Below are 22,860 nucleotides of genomic sequence, written 5' to 3'. Positions count from 1 at the left end.
TTATTTTTCGTTTTTTCCTCAGAACTTTTTATTTTTATGTAGACATAGCCATATGAGGGCTTGTGTTTTGTGGGACAAGTTGTATTTTTCAATTGCAGCATTTTTTGGTGTATATATTATATTAATTAGCTTTTCTAAAACTTATGTTTTTGGAAGGAATTTGAAAAAAACTGCTATTCCAGCATTGTTTTTCACGTTTCAAATTGACACAGTTGACTAGGCGGTATAAATAACAAGTTAACTTTATTCTATGGTTGAGTACGATTATCGCGATACCAAATATGTATAGGTTTTATTTTTGTTTTACTACTTTCGCCCAATTAAAACACTTTTGAATAAAAATTATTTATTTTTGCATCGCCGCTTTCCAAGAGCTGTAACTTTTTTATTTTTCCATCGATGTAGCTATATGTGGGCTTGTTTTTTGCAGGAGGAGATGTCGTTTTCATTGATACTATTTTACAGTACATGGGACATATTAATTAACTTTTATTTTATTTTTTGTTAGGTGTATTTTAAAAAGGGATTTTTGCTGTTGTTTTTGTGTGGTTTTTTTGTACGGTTTAATTAATATGTTAACTTTATTGTTCAAAGTCGTTACAATCGCAGTGATACCAGATATGTTTATTTTTATTTTTATTTTTTTACACTTCTAGTAAATAAGACAATTTTTAGTGGAAAAAATGGTTTTATTTTTACTGTAATCTTTTTTCTATTATTAAATAAACTTTATTTAACGGTTTTAATTGTTTTTTTTTTATTAGTCCCACTAGAGGACTTTACAATGCGATGTGCTGAACGCAGATAAAATGTTTTGTTATACTTAGTATATCAAAGCTTTTTGCCTGTCAGTGTAAGGCCTTATTCACACGAACGTGTATTACGTCTGTGCTACGCGAGTGGAAATCACGCGCGTCACACGGACTTATGTAAGTCAATGGGGCCGTTCTGACAGGTCGTGATGTCCTATACTTGCCCGTGTTTCGCGCAGCACGCACCCATTGAAGTCAATGCATGCGTGCAAATCGCGCTCAGCACACGGAAGCACTTCCGAGTGCCGCGCGTGATTCGCGCTACAGTAGTAAACAAAATGAATGAAAACAGAAAAGCACCTCCTGCTTTTATGTTTTTAAACATAAAAACAGAGTGTCATAATGATGCCGGCTGCACGAAAATCACGCAGCCACGCACCATATACAGATGCCACACTGAACTTTTGCGCGCACAAAACGCAGCATTTTTTGCACGCGCAAAACGGACACGTTCGTGTGAATAAGGCCTAAAACTGAAAGGCAATTTATTAGGCCATGCCTCTGGCACGGCCTAAGGCCTTGTTTACACGAGCGTGTGCCTTTTGCGTGCGCAAAAGGCACTTAACAGCTCTGTGTGTCATCACCATATGATGCGCGGCTGCATGATTTTCGCGCAGCCGCCATCATTATGACACTCCTTTTAGATGTTTGTAAACAGAAAAGCACGTGGTGCTTTTCTGTTTTCATTTATCCTTTTCACTGATGTTGCGCGAATCACGCTGTTCGCACGGAAGTGCTTCCGTTATCACGCACCCATTGACTGCAATGGGTGCGTGATGCGTGAACAGCACACAAATATAGAACAGGTCGTGAGTTTTTTGCAACGGACTCACGTTGCACAAAATTCACGTACTGTCTGCACGGCCCCATAGACTATTATAGGTCCGTACGACACGCGTGAAAATCACGCGCGTCGCACAGACGAATAACACGCTCGTGTAAACAAGCCCTAAGAGTCATATAGCCAGGGCAGGCCTGGGGGCCTTTGCTAGGACCCCAGCTGCCATGGCAACCCGTAGACTGGTCACGTTCGCAGGTCGATGATCAGTGACAGAGGGAGCCCACTTCCTCTGTCAAACCACTTAAATGCTGCAGTTGCTGTTGCAGCAGGAGCCCGGATATCATTCATGTCCGCACGATCACAATCACATACATGCACGGTGGAATGCGTGTATGTACGTGATTATGCGCCAAGGTGTTAATTGTAAATCTAATGGGGTGATTTACACAGCAACATGTAAATGCAGCCTTGAATATGTGGGCAAAACAATAAGGGAAATTTTCATAAGAATTGATGACATTACACACCACAAAGACACCCTTGTTTCCAGACATGCGGATGCTGAACATCAGGGAGTTCCTACCTCTCTGAAATTTGTAGAAATGGAATTGGTGAGCCCGACAGTGAGGAGAAGGGACTGGGACAGAAGAAAATTCAAGAATGAGACTCAATGGCTTTTTCACTTAAAAACAGTGGCACAATATCCTATCCTATACATTATTGTGTTAGCATTTGTTGTTTGGTTGTTGTTTTGATTTTATTTATACAGAATTTAAACAGCCACTGCTCCATTTCCCCCATTTTCATACTACCCCTCTTCTCCACTCACCTTATCCCTTCAATGTGACTACTATGAATAGATTTGTTCTAATGACGCTCATATGTTGCATTATTCAGGGTCTGCCATGGATATTTTGCACTAGCTATGGTGAGTGTCACTGTAGCGGCTGTTAGTTTACCTTATCTAATACTAAGACTATGTAAGCCCGGGATTTAGTTACTGGTGTTACTTTGACAGCATTCGCGCATTGACACTGTCTAGGAACTTCATGATGCCACCCCACATGTGACCTATGCACAACCAAAAAACGTTTACCGGAATGGTAAATATAATGATATCCAGACTGATAATTTTCACGCAGACTCAGTTTCTGGAAATGTATAATAAGGACGTAGTAGCAACCTTTAGCCCCTTAAAGACTAACCTATCTTGGGCCTTCAAATCATAACTACATTCCAAGAGCCATAACTTTTTTTATTTTCCCCACAACATACTTTTAGGATTGCTTTTTTTTTGGCTCACAGTTGTAGTTTTTATTGGCACTATTTTGGGGTACATAATAATTGTTGATTAGCTTTTATAAGCTTGTTTTGGTAGATGGGAAAAAACAGCAATACCTCCATTATTTTTTGTAATAATTTTTTATGCTTGATTGTATTGAAATTTGGGGAATTCGGAGGCCAAGTCAAGTTTTTTTGTCATGTTTCTTAAACCATTCCTCAACAATTTTTGCAGTGGCAGGGTGCATTATCCTTCAATTAGGGAATACCTTTGCCATCAAGTGGTGTACTTGGTCTGCAACAATGTTTAGAAGAGTAGTACATATCAAAGTCACAAACCCATGAATACTAGGACCCAAGCTTTTACATTGCCTCTGCTGGTTTGTCTTCTTCCCATAGTGTAACCTGGTGCCATCTTTTCCCCAGGTAATTGACCCACACACACTCAGCCATCGACATGATGTAAAAAAAAAAAAAGGGGTGGCCTGGTCTAATAAATCACATTTTTTTTACATTGTTCCATGGTCCAGCTCTGAAGCTTTATTTGACCACTGTAGACACATTTGGTAGTGGACACGGGTCAGCATGACTGCTCTGACTGGTCTCTAGCTACACAGCCTCAAACTCGGCAAGCTACGATTCACTGTCTGTTCTGATGCCTTTCTTTCATAACCAGCACTTTTTCATCGGTATGTGTACAGTAGCTCTTCTGTGGGATCGGACCAGATGGGCCACTCTTAGATACCCACACACATCACTGAGCCCTGGGTGCCCATGACCCTGTCGCCAGTTCACCTGTTGTCTTTCCTTGTACCACTTTTGGTGGGCACTATTAACTGCATAAGGGGAACACCCCACAAGACCTGCCATTTTGGAGATGCTCTGACCCATTTGTGTAGCCATCACAATTTAGCCCTTGTCAAAGTTGCTCAGGCGCCTACGCATGCCCATGCTTTTCCAAACTTTCAACACATCAACTTCAAGAACTGACTATTCACTTGCTGCCTAATATATCCCACCACTTGACAGGTGTCATTGCAACGAGATCAAATCAATGATATTTACTTCACCTGTCAGTGGTTTTAATGTTTTGGCTGAACGTGTATGTTCTCATGCCTTACAAAAGTCAATAGGTGCTAGAAATCAAATAAAGCATACATTACATATAGAATCAATGAGGCAGAGCAGATAATCTGTGAAGATTAACCAAGGGTGAAGGAGAAGACCAGGGTGATCTGCATGTTGTATCTAGTAAGGCAGATATGAAAAACTTTAAGCAATTAATGTAAAGTACCTAAAAAGTGACAAGTTAAACAAAAATACCAGTACAAATATCAGTGCAAATCAATATAAAAATCAATACAATTAGAAGTATAAAAATAATTTATACTCCACATCGGAATAAAATACATTTTATTGGCTTTAATTATATTTTATCCCACACTACTGTACATTATCCCCATATTATTGGTAGTCCTGCAGCTATAGCACATTTCTACAAAAGTAAACCAGTGAATTGTTATCCCAATGAATTGTTTTTTAGCGTGACACATGGTAGTTATCATGTGATAATTAGATTATTTGGCACAACTAGCTATGTTATGTATGTGAAATCCCCTAGATGTAATAAAATGCATAATTATGCAAAAATTTCAGGGTACCCCAAGGAGGTGTTTCAGTAATTACGATGCTGGTTTTGCATAGAAAATTAAATACAAGAGTCTGTCTACAGGTAATATACTGAAAAGACAAAACAGAAAGGGATTTAAAGGAAAACTATGTGTAGTTGTAGCAGAGCTGAATTTATCATTTAGCTGTTTTATTTGTGCATCCTAGTTACTTAATAAGTTAAGATAACAGTCTGCAGAATTACCTGCAGTGCTCTTACTTTACACAATTAGGGCACACTCCGCTGTGGACAGTCCACAGTGAAATTCTGCAGCAGCCGTTTTTTACATTTCTTTCTATACATTTTTAGGAAACTTAGTTCAGACATTGCAGAAAAAAACTGTGCGGAAATTAGGCTGCGGTGCAGATTTTTCAGCCTTTGAATGCAAAAACTGAAACCTGTGGCAAGTCCTCTGTGATATCTGCAACGTCTGAATTACCTGTCAAATATTGCCCCGAATCTGCACCAACATTTTCAGCGGAAAAATTCTGCCACGTTTGAACATGGCCTTAATATACTAGAGTCCAATACCAAATTCAGGTTTGCTAGATTGCCAAACTAATATATGCTATATCTATACATTTTAATTTGGCAGCAAATACAATCAAAATGTCCAAACCCTATTTTTATCAAATGTTATAATGTCTCTGTCACTAGTTTTTCAGACTATGCCTACTTTTTTCATTTAAAAATCACACAATGCTCAATGTCCCATTACAACTGATGAGTGAAGTGTAGATTTACTGGACACTGGAACGAAGACTACAGATGTTCCATTTTGACCTGTGCATACCTTCATATTCAAATCACACTTAGTCGTCATACACACAGCCATATTACAGTTCTGTGTTGTACAGAGCCATATTAGGACATTTATAGAGGTGCATGAGGTCAAACTGTAACCTCCATATGCCTTCGATCTCATTTGTAGGTTTTTTAAATAAATTGTGACCTGCTCCATCGCATACCATACTGTAGCATGAAGGTATTGTCCCATTTAGAGCTAATCCTATAGGGGAAAATCTCTGACATGCGGTGCCTGACAAAACATCATACAGCAGTACACGAACTCCATCCGTATTACGGACTTTCAGGGGAGTCCGTGTTAGCAGGCAAAGACTGTCAAATTCATTTGACCACTGCACATTTAACAAAAATCCCTTCGCTCACTCTGCAAATTTTTCTGTATGTCTTATGGCAATACTTGTTATGAAATAAATAAATATTAGCCATAAGTAGCAATGTGATAACCCTCTGAGCTTGTACAACTCAGCAGGTTTACCTGCTGGAGACCAGTGAGAACTCACAAATATGAATACAAGGGATTATCAATGTTTAGTTGGAATATACCACTTCTAATTTCTTTAGTTTCAGCTTTTTATAGATAAGAGATCACCACTATAATCTCATGCATGAAACAATGCAAAATGCTTCTACAGCATTCTAAACTACAGCCAAATGGTCGAATACCTTCACTTTCATAAAAACTCAAAGTACCACATATCATGTTTAAAGAGGCTCTGTCACCAGATTTTGCAACCCCTATCTGCTATTGCAGCAGATAGGCGCTGCAATGTAGATTACAGTAACATTTTTATTTAAAAAAAACGAGCATTTTTGGCCAAGTTATGACCATTTTTGTATTTATGCAAATGAGGCTTGAAAAAGTCCAAGTGGGCGTGTTTAAAGTAAAAGTCCAAGTGGGCGTGTATTATGTGCGTACATCGGGGCGTTTTTACTACTTTTACTAGCTGGGCGTTCTGACGAGAAGTATCATCCACTTCTCTTCAGAACGCCCAGCTTCTGGCAGTGCAGATCTGTGACGTCACTCACAGGTCCTGCATCGTGTCGGCACCAGAGGCTACAGTTGATTCTGCAGCAGCATCAGCGTTTGCAGGTAAGTAGCTACATCGACTTACCTGCAAACGCCGATGCTGCTGCAGAATCAACTGTAGCCTCTGGTGCCGATGTGGCCGACACGATGCAGGACCTGTGAGTGACGTCACGGATCTGCACTGCCAGAAGCTGGGCGTTCTGAAGAGAAGTGGATGATACTTCTCGTCAGAACGCCCAGCTAGTAAAAGTAGTAAAAACGCCCCGATGTACGCACATAATACACGCCCACTTGGACTTTTACTTTAAACACGCCCACTTGGACTTTTGCAAGCCTCATTTGCATAAATACAAAAATGGTCATAACTTGGCCAAAAATGCTCGTTTTAAAAAAAATAAAAACATTACTGTAATCTACATTGCAGCGCCTATCTGCTGCAATATCAGATAGGGGCTGCAAAATCTGGTGACAGAGCCTCTTTAACAATACCTATTCAGATTTCTAGCGACAGTCATATTTTTGGGGTTATGTTTGACTCCGATCTTTCCTTTACTCTTTATATTCAATCACTTTCATGCTCAAAAACATCTCCAAAATCTGCCCTTTTCTTACAGTGGAAACAGCCAAAACTCTCATTGTCGCTCTGATTCACTCTGGTCTTGACTACTGTAACTCATTACTAAATTGGTCTCCCCTTACTAAACTTTCCCTACTCCAATCTATCCTTAATGTAGCAGCCAGGCTCATCTTTCTGACCAACTGCTACACCAACGCCTCTACCCTCTGCCAGTCACTGCACTGGTTGCCTATTAACTTTAGAATACAATTTAAAGAGGCTCTGTCACCACATTATAAGTGTCCTATCTCCTACATAAGGATATCGGCGCTATAATGTAGATGACAGTAATGCTTTTTATTTAAAAAAACGATCTATTTTTACCACTTTATTAGCGTTTTTAGATTTATGCTAAAATCCTAATACAGTATATCAGCAATTCGTTTTAGCATTTTCTCACTTATGAATTATTAAAAACATAATGTATAATTTAATGTCAATCTCATCTGTGAGATTGCACATAAGTGCAAAAAATTTAATTCTGCCATTATTGTTTTTTAATAATTCTTTGTATAGTTGTACTAAGTCATGTTTTCAATTTATTTGACAGATATAATAATAAAGGGGATATTATATACTAGTACATATATATTATTTTTGTTTGTTTTTGGTTTTATGACTTATTTAGTCTCTTGAAGACACATCCAAATTTATTTAAATTTTTCCATCGTTGCATTTCAAAAGCCATTTTTTATTTTTCCGTCGACATAGCCATATAAGGGCTTGTTCCTTGTTCATTGTGGGATAAGTTGTAGTTTATTATGATACTATTTAATGTGCTGTATAATGTTCTAGGAAACTGAAAACAAATTCTTTGGGGGCTGTAATACGAAAACTATGATTCTGTTATTGTCACGAAGGGTCTGTGGACCCACTGGGCCGTACCACCTTGTCGGTAAGGCAGCTGGCCAATAGGGAGCAGGTGATTGTCTATAGTTCTATAGGTACCTGTGGCAGCTCAGACAGCAGCAGGGCAGGCTCGGCTGGGACTTAGGTAGCAGGCGGACGTCAGGCAAGGTGAAGCAGGTCAGACGTGGATGTAGCGCAGCACGACTTTGGCACAGCTCCGTGCTAGAACAGGAAGGTATGGATTGCTAGAAACAGGAACTGGAAACAAGTATAGGTACAGGGACAGGGACTGGAACAGGGACTGAAACAGGAAACACACTAGGAGGCCATCACATAGACTAACTATGGGGAACACAACAACGCTCAGGCATAGAACTAGGGGGCTGGACCCCTCTTATAGTCCAGGGTAATCACGGGTCAAAGTTCTTCCATGAGGTCCGCGCACCCTACAGCATCCGGCAGAGGTGAGTGGACACAAGCGCTGGCGTCTCCTGAGGAGGAGGCTGGGCCCAGCGCTTGCCGACTCGTGGCTGCGGCGGTCAGGGGGAGGTTGGATCTGACACGGACATTACAGTATTCCCCCTCTTACGCCCCCTCTTCTTGGGACCAGAGCGAGAGAGAAACTTCCTCAGAAGAGTAGGGGCATTGACGTTCTCCTCTGGCTCCCAGGACCTCTCATCAGGACCAAACCCCTCCCATCCACCAGATAAAAAGTCTTTCCTCTCACTCTCTTGGTGTCCAAGATCTCCTTGATCTCAAAGATGTCTGAGGGGCTGCTGGAGGCAACCGCAGGGCTGGGAGTCTTGGAATAGCGGTTCAGGATCACAGGTTTCAGGAGGGAGACATGGAAGGAGTTGAAAATCCTGAGTGTAGGAGGCAACCGAAGCTTGTAGGCGACAGGATTGATCTGCTGCAGAACCTCGAATGGTCCGAGGAACGAGGGGGCAAATTTACATGACGGCACCCTCAGTCGGATATTCCTGGATGACAGCCAGACCTTCGTGCCAGGAAGAAACCGAGGAGGCTCTCTTCTCCTTGTGCCAGACCTTCCGTTTCATGCGGTCCACTGCCATTAGGATGGAGGATCGACTCTGTTGCCAGATCTTCAAAAAGTCTCTAAACATGGAGTCAGCTGCAGGTACCTCGGAAGTATCAGGCACCGGGAGGGGAATTCGTGGGTGCTGGCCGTAGACAATGCAGAACGGTGTATTCCTAGTAGACTCGCTGGTGTGATTATTGTAGGAGAACTCCGCCCACGGGAGCAGCTGCACCCAGTCATCATGCTGCTTGGAGATGAAGTGGCGTAGGTAGTTTTCCAAAATCTGGTTGAGCCTCTCGACCTGACCATTAGATTGAGGATGGTAGGCCGAAGAAAAGTCCAACTTCATGCCAAGATGTCCGCAGAGGGCTCTCCAGAACCTCGAGGTGAACTGAAAGCCCCGATCAGACACAATATGCTGCGGCAAGCCGTGCAGGCAGAAGATCGGTTGGGCTGCACCCTCTAGTAGATGTCTCCACTCCTCCAGAGCCAATTTGATGGCCAGTAACTCCCGATCCCCAATCGAGTAGTTGCGTTCTGTGGGAGAGAAGGGCTTGGAAAAGTATCCAGATACCCTTGACTTGCCCTTTGGACCTCTCTGGAACAGGAGTGCACCAGCACTGACAGAGGATGCGTCTACCTCTAACAAGAACTGCAGAGAGACATCCGGATGATGGAGGATAGAGGCTGACGTGAAGGCACTCTTCAGGCTATTGAATGTGGACTCTGCCTCGGGAGTCCACACCTTGGCATTCATACCCTTCTTAGTAAGGTTAGAGACGGGAGAAGTCAGTGAGGAGAAGTTAGGAATAAACTGCCTGTAAAAATTAGCAAATCCCAAAAAGCGCTGTATGGACCTCCTGCCTTGAGGGCGTAGCCACTCCAGGACAGACTTAACCTTTTCAGGGTCCATCTCGAGACCACGATTCGAGACGATGGGTAGAGCATCCTTGTCAAATATGCACTTCTCCAACTTGGAGTACAGACAATTCTCCCTTAACCGTAGCAGAACCTGACGGACATATCTCTGGTGCGTCATAGGATCTGGGGAGAAAATCAAGATGTCATCAAGGTAGACTAGAACACAAACATAGAGGAGGTCACGGAAAATGTCATTCACAAACTCTTGGAAGACCGCGGGGGCATTACACAGGCCGAAGGGCATTACTAGATACTCATAGTGTCCATCACGGGTGTTAAATGCAGTTTTCCATTCATCACCCTGGCAAATACGGACTAGGTTGTAAGTGCCACGCAAGTCTAGTTTAGAAAAAAAAAATGCACCACATATACGATCAAACAGTTCGGAGATCAGTGGCAACGGATATTTATTCTTCACCGTGATCTGGTTGCGACCACGGTAGTCAATGCAAGGACGAAGAGAGCCATCTTTCTTTTTGACGAAGAAGAACCCGGCTTCTGCCGGGGAGGAAGACTTCCGTATGAAGCCCCTCTCCAAGTTCTCTTTCACATAGAAGGACATGGACAGAGTCTCTGGCAAGGAGAGAGGATACACCCTACCACGGGGAAGGGATGCACCAGGGATCAGTTTAATAGGGCAGTCATACGCCCGATGTGGGGGCAATGTCTCCGCCTCCCTCTTGCTCAAGGCTTCCGAAAAGGCAGCATAATGACCCGGCAATCCTGCCAATGTCCGAGGCAGAGAAGGCTGAGCCGAACGAATCTGCACCAGGCATCGACCATAGGTATGGACAATTTAGACGAAAGTCCATCTTTACCCAAGGTCGTCACTCCAAGCAAAACTAGGTTTTGGGATTTTTGGGGGCTCAGGCGCACAAGATGACCATCGAGACCGCAATATAGACAGAGTCCAGATGTGCGTCTGCGTTGTCTCTCTGGAGTAGATAACTTACACTGGTCCGTTATTACCGACTTCTTATGAGGATCGACATGGGGGGACAGCAGGGGTTGCTGCAAAGTAGGAACCAGACTAGGAAGGGCTCCCTCCCGTTGAATCTCTTGAAGGCGTTCACGGATCCGTATATCAATCTGGGCAGACAGAAGGACGAGGTCATTCAGGGTAGACGGCAGATCCCGAGCGGCAAGTTCGTCTTTAATTCTGGAAGATAGTCCATGCCAAAATGCAGCCACCAGAGCCTCATTGATCCATAAGAGCTCTCCCGCCAGGGTGCGGAATTGGATGGCGTACTCACTCACGGAGGTGTCTCCTTGGCAGAGGTTAATCAAAGAGACCGCTGCGGATGAGACCCATCCAGGCTCCTCAAACACCATGCGAAAATTCCGGAGGAAGGCAGGGAAGTCACGGGTCTCTGATCCTTGTCTTTCCCAGATAGGGTGCAAGAGCCTTGCCGGTAAGGAGAGAAATTATGAAAGCGACCCTGGCACCATCAGACGAAAAAGTACTAGCATACAGGCTGAAATGGATCTGCCATTGATTAAAAAAACCACGACAGGCACTTGCTTCTCCATCATAGCGGTCAGGAAGTGGCAAAGAAACACCTGGGTCAATACTGTCAAGAGGTGTAGACTGAGGATCCACATTGCTAGGAGGTGTAGTAGGAGGAACATGCAAGAATGTTCAACGCCTGGAGGAGTTGGTCCTGTCGGGACCGGAGGTTCAGCATATCCGCTCGCATCTCCTGTGACGTTGTCATAGTCTTGGATCGACGAGCGGGGTCCATGACCTGAGCGTACTGTCACGAAGGGTCTGTGGATCCACTGGGCCGTACCGCCTTGGCGGTAAGGCAGTTGGCCAACAGGGAGCCGGTGATTGTCTATAGTTCTATAGGTACCTGTGGCAGCTCAGACAGCAGCAGGGCAGGCTCGGCTGGGACTTAGGTAGCAGGCAGACTTCAGGCGAGGTGAAGCAGGTTAGACGTGGATATAGCGCAGCACGACTTTGGCACAGCACCGTGCTAAACCAGTAAGGTATGGATTGCTAGGAACAGGAACTGGAAACAAGTATATGTACAGGGAAAGGGACTGGAACAGGAAACACTAGAAGGCCATCACATAGACAAACTATAGCTAACACAACACGCTTAGGCACAGAACTAGGGGGCTGGACCCCTCTTATAGTCCTGGGTAGTCCATGAGGTCCAGTCCGCGCGCACCCTACGGGATCCGGCAGGGGTGAGTGGACGCGAGTGCTGGCGTCTCCTGAGGATTAGGCTGGGACCAGCGCTGGGCGACTCGTGGCTGCGGCTGCAGGGGGAGATTGGAGCTGACAGCCCGCATCCACGGACATTACAGTTATAGATCTTTGGGTATTGTTCTTAAGGAATTCACTTTATTGTGCGGGTCAATTAAATTATGGCGATACTAAATCTATATAGTTTTTTTTTATGATGTACTGTTTTTACAAAGACAAAATAATTTGTTAAAAATACAATTTGTGTTATGTGGCCATATTCTAAGAACCATAACTTTTTTATTTTTTCATTGATGAAGTGACGGCTTGTTTTTTGTGAGGCAAACTGTAGTTTTTATTGGTACTATTTTGGGCTACACGCAACTTTTTGATTACTTTTTTTTCTATTGTTATTTGGGAAGCGAGGTGACCAAAAAAATAGCAAGGCTGGCATTGTGGATAATTTTTTTCTACGGTGTTTCTACGGTGTTTACCGGATGGATTGAAAAAATTTGATATTTTAATTTACTTTTGTGGATGCGACAATACCAATTATGTTTACTTTTTTCATTACTTACATAACTTTTTCGGAAAAACTGAAAAAATTGGTTTTCTTTTAACTTTTAATCATTTTTATACAATTCTTTTTATGCCCTAGTGGACTTTACCATGCAATCGTTAGATCACTCAATAAAGTGCAATACTTATCCAGTGCAGTTTATCTATGTAATGCAAGGCTGTAGAGTATTACCTTTATCTGTGCTCTACTATTCAGTCTTGCCTCTGGTAAGGCTTAGTAGTAGGGCACTGATGGCAGACCAAGAGGGCTTTATTAGGACTCCGGCTGTCTTGGCAACTATTCGGCACACCACAATTTTGTTGCGGGGGTGATTAGGCAACATAGGTAGCACCCTCCCTATGTCTAACCGCCCAGATACTACAGTCACTATTTATTGCGACGTTCTGAGGGGTTAAACTGCCAGGAGACTTATCTCCATTCGTTGCAGGCGGGTGTCAGCTGTTTGAAACAGCCGGCAACTGCCGGTTATGGTTTGAGCTCAGCTCCTGAGCCTGCGCCATATTGGGGTAGCGTAGATCCAACATAACAGTATGTTGGATGTGGCTAAGGAGATTTTTTTGTTGTCCAACAAAGGAACTTTTACTTTTACTCGATGATTTTTTTTTAGAATAATAAATTTTTAGCATGGCGCTTAAATATGTACCACTCCTTCAACACCAGAAGGAAATTAAAGGTGGAACACAGAAACACCTGATCACACAGTCAGGCACTGTCAGACTCCAGACCAGACCCCTATATAATTTCAGACCCCAGACCAGATCCCCAAATAAATTCAGACCCAAGACCAAACTAACCACACACAGGGTCCTAAGTGAGGCCGGCAGCTTTAGGAACTTGGGAATAGCCGATTTAGCTGATAGCTGATTTAAAAAAAATATATAAATTTTTTACCCAAATCTGATCCAGGTGGTCTGACAAATTAATGAGTGAAGTAATACATCGGCCAGGCAAAGTACATTAAAGCGGCAGCCACTCTTACTTAGCAACAATTTGATTTGCCATATAGAGGGGGGGGGGGTCCCAGGTGCTCAACCACCTCTATGACATCTATTCGACTTTTTTTTATTAGACAATTCCTTTAATGGAGGATACATAACATACCAACTTGCTGGTAAATGCACATTATATCCAGTATATTATCTAAGACTAATTGGTTTACTAAGACCAGAAGATCGCATCATGAAGTCCCCTAGTGGGGGTAAAAAATAAAATTAAATACAGTTAGATAAAGATTATTAAAAAATAAAAAGTGCACAGTAAAAACTAAACTAAAACCATTTTTTGGAGAAATTTAAAAAATAAAAAAAAACAATAATGGTATCGCTGTGATGGTATTGACCCAAACTATAAAGTTAACAAGTTAATTAAGCCGCATGATAAGTCATGAAAAAAATGCAAAAACAACAGTAGAATAGCTTTTATTTCTATTCCCCCCCCCCCCCCCCAAAAAAAATGTATAAAAGCAAATCAATAACTACCATGTATGCCATAATGGTACATAAGACTTATGTACTGCAGAAAACCATCCCACATATGGCCACATAAACTACAAAATTTATAAAATCCAAAAGTTATGGCCCAATGTGGCGACACAAAAACAAATACGTTTTGTTTGCACTATTCAAGCAATTTCAAAGAACATAAAAAACCTATACATATTTGGTTTTACCGTAATTGTACTGAGCCATAAAATAAAGGTAACATGTTATATATTATTTTTGCCCCTTTAGTGAACAGCGTAAATTTAAAATGCAAAGGACAATGCCGGAAAACCAGTTTTTTTTCTATTCCCCACAAACAAGTTATGAAAATTATATGTACACAAAAATGGTGCCATTGAAAAAAAGTCCTCATAGGTTTATCGGCATTGGAATACGATGATAAAAAAAAACCTAAAAAGAATTCCTGGTCATTATGGCCAAAATAGACCTGGTCGTTAAGGTGTTAAAGTGTAATACGTGAGTTTTTATTGAAGTGTTCCAGCAATTGTCTCTAGTTTATCTACTCTGCCACACTTCCTAAATCCAATGTAAACATTAAAAGTATTCCTGATCTGTAGGTTTAAATATTGGATGCTTATCGTTAAGACTTTGAATTCATTTACATAAAACAGGATATTTATGAGTAATTATTTTTAATTTTGTGTTATTCAGCTGCCCATCTGGATCTTGCACATATTTTGGCAATTTATATTTTATTTAACCCCATGATTAAAAAAAAAGGGAGTATCTAAATTACAAGCCAAAGCCATCTGCCAGCTAACATCATTGAAATCCAGCTGGTATACATGAAACATATATCACACTGTGATACAATTCATAGTGACAATGATAATTTTTGCAAATTGCAAGGTCACCATTGATAAGAGATTCAATTAAGAGTCTGCCAACACATGTTATGAAAAGAAAATTCTGGATAGCAATACAACAAGTATTCTAGGCCCATGTGCAGCATCAACTTGTTTCAACTATTATCAAGAAGGAAAATGTATTCAGTGAAAAAGCAGCAAAATATTAAGGATTAAAGTATTGTGTCCCTTAAGTTTGGGATAGAGACCATGAAGCCCAGTGGACCTAATTATGGTATTTTGCTCCACGTGTGCAGTGCCACTCACAGCTTTGGGAGATGGAAAATTATACGGTCTTCAACATGTGCAAGGTCTCTGGTAAGTGAATGTGTGCTTTGATGCTTCCCTCTGAGTCCTATACAATCTTCTCTCCATGTCGGCTTCTAATGCTTTTTTGGTTTGAACAAAGCCTAAAGCTCCAAGAAAAGCTGACTTAAATGAAACCATGGAATGAGATTATTCTAGGTGCCCTGTATATAATGTATAGCGTGTATACTGCATCTTATAAGGAATAAATTCTTCTGATTAGAATACTAAATTATGCTCTATTGACACTATATTCAGGCGCTACATTAAATGTTATTATTAAAAAAAATATCCTTTAAAATATTTTTTAAGTGGAGTTTTTATTGGCCTTTTTTTATTAAGATGGATCCAAATACTTACCGTGCCAATGTATGCAGATGTATACCTGTTTACATCATCCATCTGCTATTCACATTTATCAAAACATGTATACAGTACTTTTTTTATCAAATGGAATATATTTAATTTAATAGAACCTATATAAAATAAAATAATCCACACATATGTGGTATTCCTATAACTGTAACAACATGTACTAGAAATATATATATATTTGATCGATGATATACATCGTAAAAAAAAAAGAGCGAAATATAAATGTATGACAAAATTGAGCATCATGTCCTGCAATAAACAGAAGCTCATACCTCTGTATCGATTAAAGAAAAGTTTTAAATTGCTAAATGGAAAAACAAACATTTTTGTGGGGGCCAGAAAACAAAAATGGCTTGGTCCTATTGAGATTAGTATAATTCTTCTTCTTTGAAGAAGTATTCGGCACACAAAATGTAGGTTTTAAATTCTTTGAATTTATTGTATTAGATGCCAGGGGTTTGGTGCGTGCAACGTTTCGGTCAAGGGACCTTCGTCAGGCACTTCTTGCCACTGGTCGCTGATGTATCTAGATGTTAGGCGCTGTCATCAGCATGGCGGATTTCCGCTTATTTTTGGCACTCTTTTGTCCCTTGACCGGAAACGTTGCACGCACCAAACCCCTGGCATCTAATATAAAGAATTTAAAACCTACATTTTGTGTGCCGAATACTTCTTCAAATACGATTGGGTTGGGACCCTATTTGTGCTCCTCCTCTGATCTAGTGCACTCTGAACCAATTTCTAATAATTCTTCTTCTTGTTCTTGTTCTTCCTTTTAGTAATTCCTGGTGACCCTCTTGATGCTTTAGTTACCTATATTTTTGTTTGGGGTTTCATGATTCTCATGATTTTAGTGTACAGTAGTATTCACCTGTTTGTTTAGTTCTTTTATTCTCTCATTTGCATTTTTTTAAATTTCCAATAAACATATGCTGATTCAGCAGCAACAATAATGTATTTTCAGAGCATACATTAACCCTTCACACAAATTCAACCCACCCAATCCCTTAAAGTCCAAGCCATTTTTCTTTTTTTTTTCTTTTTCGTTTTTCACTCGCCGCCTTCCTAGAGACATAACTTTTTTAATTTTTCATAAATACTGTACCAGAACCAAGCTCAGTACATACATACAGCACAAGAACCAAGCTCAGTACATTTATACAACACCAGAGCCAAGCTCAGTACATATATACAACACCAGAATCAAGCTCATTACATGAATACAGCACCAGAACAAAGCTATATAAAATAAATACAGCACCAGATCCAAGCTCAATACATACAGCACCAGAACAAAGCTCAGTACATATATATACAGCAGCAGAACCAAGCTCATTACATATATACAGCACCAGCACAAATACAGCTCAGTACAGAGATCATTTGCAAATTCAGTTTAACCATTGTCGTATAAGTTTGTACGACATAAAACGGCAGCTCCCAGCAACGACGTCATTGCGCCAACTGTGTCTAAATGTGTCTTACTAAAGCGCCAAATGGCAAGGAAAGGAACTGATCGTTTCCTGTCTCCCCAGCGCTAGAGTAAGCAATTGTATTCATGTCCTAAGGACGCGGTTACAATTGGGTGAGAGAACCTGTTTTACCCAGGTTCTTTGAGCCGGCTGTAATTTTAACAGCCGTTCGGGAGAACAGGGGCAAACTGGGTCATCAGGAATCACACGATCAAAGACACCACTGCTCCATGGCAGCACCTCCATCTAGTATCTGTACAGTTTTGGACATTTCCATAACAGGTGAATAAGACCAACATTGGGTATTAAACATTTCGATAGGCAGAGGTATCGCTAGAATAATACTTACTGTGATACACAATGTGCATTCGTTTTTTGAGAGGTACATAGTTCCCTTGTAGACATTTTTGGAATTTACCTCCTCATTCTCCCCTATTTCCGTAGCCCATCAATTCTTACACTTGTGAACGTGTACTTTACAAAGTGCATATAACATTATTTTATATGAAGCAGATATCAAACCTTTTCTTTTAGTCTGGTTACTTAATAAATTGAGTATTACAAATTTTGATTTATTAAAATTTTTGGGGAAAGAGTGAAAAATTTGTGCGTTTTGCAAATACTCATTTACTGGAGGAGAACCTTCCCTTTGCAGCACTTCAAAGGACTTCAAATTTCCATTTACAAAAAAGCGCTGTTGCTGTTCCACCACCTGTTAACCCTCCTACAAACATCTGCCAATTGGTTTCAATGGGAAATACGATGTTCTGTTCCGACGTGGTGTTGCTAAAAAAAAGTCTGAAAATCAGGAGCAGTTTGCCCTTGAGAACAGCTCCGTATTTTCGTTTTCTTGCACATTTTACGTGCCAAAAAACGCATAAAAAAGGCTTGATTATGCTTTTCATTTACATAATTGCTAAAGTGCGCTGTTAGTACCTACAACGCGCTTTTTTACACATTCATTTTTAAAAAAATGCGTTGTGTAAATAAAGAGGTGTCGAGTCAATTCCTTTGCACGTAAAACGTGCCAAATGTTCCCATAGTCAATGGAAGTTCTACTTATGCGCCAAAAATCGCGCACAAAATGAGTCAAAAAACAAGTGAAAAAAGCATCAAACGCTTGATTAAGTGAGAGGGGGCTGTAAGAGAGAGATAGGGACAGAGACACACCTTACCTGCAGTACGGACGGTCTTCATAATGGTGCCGGCTTTCCCCCTACAAACCAGCTTCTATGCTGGGTCGCTCTGAACTGCGCTTGCGCAGTACAGAGCCAGATGGCAGAAGCAATGGACGGGAGCCATCCATTGTGTCCTATGCACTGTAGCTGCCGTATTCCATCTGTGTATGTGTCTTTAAGAGACACATACACAGATGAAATAAAACATGGCAGCCCCCAGTACAGTAAGAAAGTGTTAATAAAAAAAACATTGTGTGTGAAAAAATAAAGTCAATAAAATATTTTATTGAATAAAAACACATAAATTAATTTAAAAAAAAATCATGACACTGTCTCTTTAACCCAAGGTAAGTGAAGGAGCTTATCAGCTCCATTCCAAACAGTTGAGGGACCTGTCCATTAACCCTGGGATTAACTATAATCAGACAGGACTTCCCTAGTTAACTTTCAAACCACAAAGAGCACCAAATTGCTTAAATGTTCAGATGTCTGCACATAATGAAATCCTATCCTCCTCATTAGCAAATGAAAAGCCTCTTATATTCTTATATATCCGATCTTATTATAATTGCTAACGGCTCCAACGTTATGACAAATATGAGAGGGGACAAAGGGCAATAAAGGGATATACATTTCTCACCAAAACAAAGGCAAGTAAAATCCTCCTAGAGGAAGTCAAATTCCACAGAGTCGAAGGCCTTTGCCGCACCAAGCTACAAAGGTTGACTACACTCCAGCAACCTTGAGTCCCCTGTAGATTAGAAAACTCTCTCCCAAGATTCACCTCAATAGACGTGGCAGGTGGCCAAGGATAGCAAAACAAATCCCCAAAAAACGCTTTAAGTATATAAATGCAGAAAAGCCAAGGTCTGAACATGTAGGACCCCTAAATAGTGATAATGTGGAGTTGGTCACAGGGGATCAAGAGAAGGCAGAGTTACAAAATGGGTTCTTTAGCTCTGTATATACAGTACAACAGAAGAAAGAGCAGCTGATGTAGCCGGTGCCAGTGCTGTTAATATATCAATTAATATACTGAATTGGCTGATTGTAGATATTGTCCAAGCTAAGTTAAATAAAATAAATGTGCAAGTAAAAGACTTCCGGAGACCGGATGGGTTACACCCAAGATTTCTTAATCACTTAGTTCAGTTATTACTTAATATTCAGAGATTCTCTAGTGACTAGTATAGTGCCAAGGGATCGGCTGCAGGGCAAATGTAGTACCTATTTTCCAAAAGGGCTCTAGTTCTTCCTCGGGCAATTATAGACCATTAAGCTTAACATCCATCATGGGGAAAATGTTTAAGGGTCTATTGAGGGACTATATACAGGATTATGTGACAAAAATAGCATTATATGTGACAGCCAACACGGTTTTACTAAGGACAGAAGTTGTCAAACTAACCTGATATGTTTATATGAAGAGATAATTAGAAGCCTAGACAGAGGGGCCACTGTGGATATAGTGTTTTTGGACTTTGCAAAGGAATTGACACTCTCCCTAATTGGTAAATTAAGGTTTATGGGTTTAGAAAGTATAGGTTGTAATTAGATTGGGAATTGACTCAAGGACCGTATCCGGGGAGTTGTGGTCAATGATTCCTACTCTGAATGGTCATCGGTTATAAGTGGTGGCTGGAACCGCTATTATTCATCTTATTTATTAATGATATAGAGGATGGGATTAATAGCACTATTTCTATTTTTGCAGATGACACCGAGCTATGTAGTAATGTTCAGTATATGGAAGATGTTCTTAAATTACAAGCTGAAAAGTTATGCATCTGGGTGACAACAATCTGCATGCATCATATGTCCTAGAGGGAGTTATACTGGGAGAGTCACTTGTTGAGGAGGATCTGGGTGTACTTATAGATCATAGACTAAATAACAGCATGCAATGTCAATGCTTCTAAGGCCAGCAAGATATTGTCGTGTACTAAAAGAGGCATGGACTCGTGGGACATGGATATAATATTACCACTTTACAAAGCATTAGTGCAGCCTCATCTAGAATATGCAGTTCCGTTCTGGGCTTCATTTCATCGAAAGGATGCCCCGGAGTTGGAAAAAATACAAAGCAGAGCAACTAAACTAATAAGGGGCATGGAGAATCTAAGTTATGAGGATAAATTAAAAGAATTAAACCTATTTAGCCTTGTAAAGAGATGACTAAGGGGAGACATGATTAACTTATATAAATATATGAATGGCCCATACAAGAAATATTGTGAAAACCTGTTTCATGTAAAACCCCCTCAAAAGACAAGGGTCACTCCCTCCAACTGGAGAAAAAAAGGTTCAGTCTCCATAGGCGACAAGCCTTCTTTACTGTGAGAACTGTGAATCTATGGAATAGTCTACCGCAGGAGCTGGTCACAGCAGGGACAGTAGATGGCCTTAAAAAAGGCATAGATCATTTCCTAGAACGAAAAATATCAGCTCCTATGTAAATTTTTGTTTCACCCCTTCCCTTTTTCCCATCCCTTGGTTGAACTTGATGGACATATATCTTTTTTCAACTGTACTAACTATGTAACTATGCAACTTCCCTGGAATAAAACCTAACTGGTCTAATGCACCACTGTAGAAACATTAGAGCTGGGTCGATTCTCCAGCACTTGATCCAACAACTTAATGTATGTATTAAGCAGGGATATGGTGGTGGTAGGAGCAAGGAAAATAAAAGGTCCTTATTAAATATGAGTGAATTTCCAGAAATTAATTTTGGGTTCCATTCGGTCGAACCGGCCATCAGATTCGATTTGGTCCTAATAAATTTGTTGCAAATCGAAAGTGCCCTGAGCACCATTAAAAGTCGTGTTTGACACTCTGTGGTCTTCTCGGTCTGTTTCCAACCCTTTTCAAGACAGCATTAGTAATATCAAAGTGACAACCATGGGTAAACGGATGGCAGCCAGTGGTAACAAACAGCCTGTTTAAAAATACACTGCACTGTCGGATGTTTTTATGCTTTGTAAAATTAAATTTAAAAAAATTACTTGGACACAGATTGAAGTATAATGGAGCTGTATAAATGCTTGACGCAGAACAGTGGGCCAAATTTTTGTGGCAGTATTATTAACAATTAGATTTATGCAAACAATGAGTGACATCAAGTCCATGACGTCTGTATCAGCAGGCAGCAGCATGCTGTCATCGGCAGGATTTCAATTTAAAATAAATTTGATTTATTTTAAAAAAAATTGTTCATTGGACATAGACTGATGCATAAAAGCACTGAACAATACGCCAATTTTTGGTGGCACTATTAGATATATGCAAAACAATGAGTGTAACGTCACTGTATAAAGGCTTGATGCAGCACAATACGACAATTTTTGGAGGCACTATTAGATATATGCAAAACAATGAGTGAGGTCAGGTCTGTGACATGTTTTATAAGGCAGCGACACACTATCAGCAACAGGATTTATATTATTGAAGAAGATTTGTGACTACTGTGATGAATATTTGTGATTTACAAGTTATTGTAAGAATTGTATAGCTGCAACAACACTCACACACAGCAATGGCTGCCTGTGCCTGCCTAACTAACACACTGACACTAACTGATTTCTTTCTCTCTCTAAAATCTCTTTATCAAGTTATTATAAATCTAACTAGCTATTCTCTTCTCTTCACTATGAAACACACTTAATGGCACTAATCCCCTTTCTATCTGTATTCTGTGTTTTACTATCTCTCACTCTCTGTCTGACATACTGTCTCTCAAAATCTGTATCCCCACAAAGCAGCAGAATTTCCTGTTTATAGTGGCTGACTCATATGACTATCATCAGAATCATGCCTATACCCCTCATGATTGGCTGTGCTAACGGGAGGACTTCCTGCAAGGCATTATGGGAAGCCCGCTGGGCCACTGCCCAATGTTTTTTGATCCTTTTTCTCCATCTGCTTGTCTTTTTCTGATCTGTAAAATGGTGACTGCCATTTAGAGCGATTCGTCTGGACAGGAGGCATGGCACAATCATCCCACACCACTTGATCCGATTTTTTAGGTTTCATGAGGCTAAAAAACGTTGCTTTCAATCTGGCCTTTAGGCCCATTCCACATGCCACAGATTGGAGCTAAGTGCTTGAAAATTTGATCATTTACAGATCTTAGCGACACCTGCTACTTCCGAGATTTACATAACCTTACGGCTTCCCTTTCTTGGAGTTGCAATTTCAATGTTGAGGAGTATATAATTAGGAAAGGACAAGGTCAAAACCCCATAGAGAAAGACATATCTGCCACCTAGGTCAGAACATACCTCATATATATTAGATGTAATATTTTTATGAATCAAAATGGACACGCCAAGGGAAAAAGGTGAGAATACTAAATGGAAGGAATTCCTAAAGAGGGAGACTGATAAATGTATTAAATGTGCCTTCTGAAGGCATACAGCTGCTGGGAGATAATTTTAGATTAAACTGAAAATTGCACTTCTCTTCAATCTATCATCAGTGCAAGTTGTACTGAGCTGTGATACAGTTGTGGGCATGAGGCCTTATCGTAACATATCTCGTGTTAACATTTTATTTTTGGTTTTATTTATTTTTTATTGACTTTACATTTTCTAACAAACAATTACAGTAC

The sequence above is a fragment of the Rhinoderma darwinii genome, chromosome 8 (genome assembly GCF_050947455.1).
Source record: "Rhinoderma darwinii isolate aRhiDar2 chromosome 8, aRhiDar2.hap1, whole genome shotgun sequence".
Taxonomy (NCBI): Eukaryota; Metazoa; Chordata; class Amphibia; order Anura; family Rhinodermatidae; genus Rhinoderma; species Rhinoderma darwinii.
The sequence above is the reverse complement of the archived record's forward strand: the minus strand, read 5'-3'. Positions refer to the sequence as shown.